This window comes from Rhagoletis pomonella, unplaced genomic scaffold (assembly GCF_013731165.1).
Source record: "Rhagoletis pomonella isolate Grant_MI unplaced genomic scaffold, Rhpom_1.0 Rhpom_scaffold_00002, whole genome shotgun sequence".
Lineage (NCBI taxonomy): Eukaryota > Metazoa > Arthropoda > Insecta > Diptera > Tephritidae > Rhagoletis > Rhagoletis pomonella.
The window spans coordinates 83,175,874-83,180,131 of record NW_023458556.1 but is presented as its reverse complement, the minus strand read 5'-3'; positions in this window follow the sequence as shown (position 1 = coordinate 83,180,131).

The following is a 4,258-nucleotide window of genomic DNA, read 5'->3' as shown; positions in this document are numbered from 1 at the left end:
ACGTCAACTCAAAACGCAATTTTACTATATTTGGCCCATGGTTTCGGGAATATATTGATTTTTGTGTGTAAAATTTACTATCGCACGGTGTTATATGTATAATGAGCTCAGAGTGTTCAGATTTGGCGATTTCGCGCCATTTTGGCGATTTTTTTTTTGATATTGGCGCGTAAAAATTTAGGAATTCGCCATTGGCGATTGTAGGCGATAAGAAGCATATTAAAAGACTGTCAAAAATGTTTAATCACCATAATCGAAGAACTTTTGAAATTATTACCTAGTCAATTGAATACATTTAAAAAGCTTTGATTTTGTCACCAGTAAAGTGTGTGAATCACAAGAGGGCGAGTTTCAGGGACTTGGCAATTCACTATTTGACTTTGAAGGAAAGAAAAGCAGCGGAAACTGAATATTTAAATCTTTTAACTTTCCCATGTAATAACTTTTCTCAGAATAACTGAAAAATTTTGGATAATTGCTTACGGAGTGAAAACCGCAACAGGCAATAAAATGTTTGGAAATATAAGTAAATTCATATTATTATACTTGCCGCACTCACATGCTTTGCTGCGCGTTTTTTCCGTGAAGAATTCAACAAAAACTAAGATTCGAAATAGGATGAGGTTGGAAAGCCTTAATTCAATAGTTCGAATAAAGTGTTATATGAAGGCTAATAGTTTTTGCTGCAAAAAGTTTCCAATATCAAACAGTATGTTATCAAGGTTGAATAGCTCAATATATGACAACAACAGAAATGTAAATCATTCAGACACTATAGGTGATTTTGAAGAAATTGTGGAAGTAGCTGATTTCGCCTTATTATAGGTTTTTATTTAATTTTTAGCGAGTTCTTAACTAAAAGCGGATTGTGCGATTAATCAATTAATATGAGTTATAATAAATTTATTAATTGTGCAGTCCGGTTGCAAAATGTGTTGAAATAAATATTTTTAAAAAGTATGCGTATTTTTAAAGAAAATTGTTTGTACATCACTATTATATAAGTGATTTGTGTTATTTATTATTACCCTCTGAAGGTATTATATTAGTTTTTGGTTTTAAAAAACTATATTATAACAAGATTTCATTTTTAAAATAAAAGATTTGTTAAATCGATTTCATGAATTTTATTTAAAAAAAAATTGGCGATTTTTTTTCTTAAATTGCGCTTTTTGTTTAAACAATCTGGACACTCTGAATGAGCTAGACATTCACAAAAGAAAACTATTAATTACTGAATAAAAAAAGAAATTTAGCCAATACTGGTCAAGAAAAGGAATTTCTATTATTGCCATCAGTGCAAATTACAAATCCTGAAAACCATGGGATTATTTCCCAAGAACAAAATTAAAAAAATAATGCCTTTTTTTGCATTTTTTCAAAGCTCATTTTGCCTTTTTTCAAGTTCGCTACAATACGGCCTTGGCACCTTCTAATGGTTATTGGTCGTTTTAATATGATAGTGCTCCCTTATTACATAAAGGAATTTGTTATTTATCATTTAAATACAAATAATGAATTTTGAATACTTATCCATGTTCTGTTTCCCTCGTGCGACCACCACGCAAATATCGAACTGAGAAGTCCCAAAATTAAGCAATACATATGTAGATACCTCTTTTTATATAACTACTACTTTTTAAATTTTTTTGGTTTCTTTTCAAATATGTTTATATAAATGGGGCAGTTCACGTCAAATGACCCAGCGCACTGAGCGGTGCAAAACAAGCTCCTTTTCGACTAGCTGGGAGGCAGACAGAAAATGGGAAAAATATCTCGAAAACTATGATTTCTATAGATTTTTGTACGGGCTATACGATGGTACTATGCGTTTTCGAAAATTTTCCCTTTTTCATGGTGAAAATTCTGAACGAAAATTTATTTGTAATTTTTCTTAATTATGGTCATTTTTAATATTGTTTTTAGTTATCTCAATCGAAAGATCAAGTCGTTTAACATATAAATCACTCATAAAAAAGAGACTTTTTTACTTTATAAAGCCTTTTAGAGCGCAGCGCGCAAATCTGCTAACCGTGCGCGTCATAATAATATTGTTATACCTTGCAACTACTTGATGTTTAAATCTAAAACTTTCGCAAAAACTTCCTTAGATAGTCATCTACAATACTGTTTTAAAACAAAAAAAATTATGATTGTTTTTGTTATTGGCCGTTTAATATAATTTAATTATTTATTTTTGAGCTATAGGCCGTATGTTAAATAAAAGGATCAGTCCAGCGCCTTCGTCTTGACCTGCAGGCTGTGCCGGAGACACAGCCGCTCAACTTAAACGTAGAATACGTGATATTATTAAGATCATATTGAAGTTAAAAACTGTATTTGAAATATTAGTTTTGATTGTACTGAATTGAATTTAATAAATCAATGTGAATTGCAAATTAATAATAATTAGCAATAGAGAAGCAGATTCACATTGATTTCAGTCATATGTACCATATGCTTATAAATTGATGTATGCCATGACGTGTATCACTAATACAATTCATTTTTATTTCCTTTCATACTGCAGAAATTTGTATTACTTTTTATTAACCTAGGTCCCCGTATTAGCATTCTCCTTCGTGTTCGTGCTCGTGTTATCTCAGTCTTCGGATTTGTGCATGAGTTAGCAAAGACCTCTGAAACAGCTGGAAACCCTTCTAAATATAGTTAAAAAATAAACAAATCTCGTGCGTCTGATATTGAGATACCTACATATTTCATGTGCCTGATGAATTGAGTTAAACTTTATTTTTTAAATACGTGACAACGATCCTAAATACAGTTTAGAAATAAAGCCTTTTTAAACCCATTCCATTTGATACCCATATTTTTAATAATTGCTTTAACTTATTAAAAAATTTGAGTTTACATTTTTAAACAGGTGGCAACCCTTATTATTATTAATATTCAAACTGAGGATATCTTACCACCTTTGTTTCATGTCATGTTTTAATATTTAATTTAAATTTTGCATACTTTAATTAAATTCTAATTTAAAACAGGTGGCAAACCTATTCAAAATATTTTATAACCAAACCTCGTTAAACCTTTTTTCGACTGACACCCATTTGCGATATATATTTAAATTGTATATCTAATTCCCTTAGTTCAAGTTGAATTAAATTTCTAAAACATATGCAACCCTCTTAAATAAAACTAAGAAAAAAAACATTTTTATGGAATGTCAATTTATACCCAAACTTTAATAATTCATTTGACTTGCTAAATAATTTAAATTTAACTTTTTACACAGGTGGAAACCCTCTTTAATGTTATAAATGCTGAAATTAAATTTTTCCTAATACTTCTTTGTTTGACGACAATATTTCAATATTTCATATAATTTAATTTAATTCGACTTTTCAAACAGATGGCAATCTTGTTCAAATTATTTTTAAACCAAAACCTCGTTAAATCTTTTTCGTCTGACACTTGTATTGTAATACATATTTCAATTATCTAATCCTCTTAATTCAATTCGAATGTAATTATAAAATCAGGTGGCAACACTCCTATAAGCAGTTTGGAAATAAAGTTTCTTCAAAGCTAAGCATTAAAAGTAAAAAAGGCAGAAAAACATTTAATATTTTATTTAACATACGGCCTATAGCACAAAAATAAATTACAAAAAATTGATTTCAAACTTTAAAACACAACTTTTAGATTTGAAAACAAACATTCTCTTAATTCTCATAAAAAAGTTAAAAACCTGTAGTTTTATTTGTACTGAGTATTAAGAAGTGGTGTTAAACTTAAATTCTTTGGAATACTTTGTAGTTTATTGTATGAAAATTTAAAATCGATCGATACACAAACGACTGAGATATAGAGAGTTTAAATGACAATTTTGTTAGGATTATCATCAAGAATCAGTTCAGCCCAATAATATTCGATCACAGAAAAATAAATAGCAAAGACAATAAACAAAGACAAATTTAGATTTGAACAAATCGTAGCTGGGTAAACCCTGCAAAAATTGTTGGACCATGTAGTCTATTTATGGTAAATTGGAGTACTTACAAAAGTGTTCCTCTGTCATGATGTAGCGGACCAACTCGTGTCTCTGCACCAGCTTATTGTTTGTTATCCGATCACTGCTCGTGTTTTAACGAAATGTGATTGAAGTTGAGCATTTGAAAGCACATTTGCATGTTTGGCTGTAGCTGAACGTGTAGAGATGCTCGCTGTTAGTTCTTAGCTCCCAGCATGCTCGGGTTCGAATGCCGTCAAAGCCAACATGTAATTTTTAATTTTT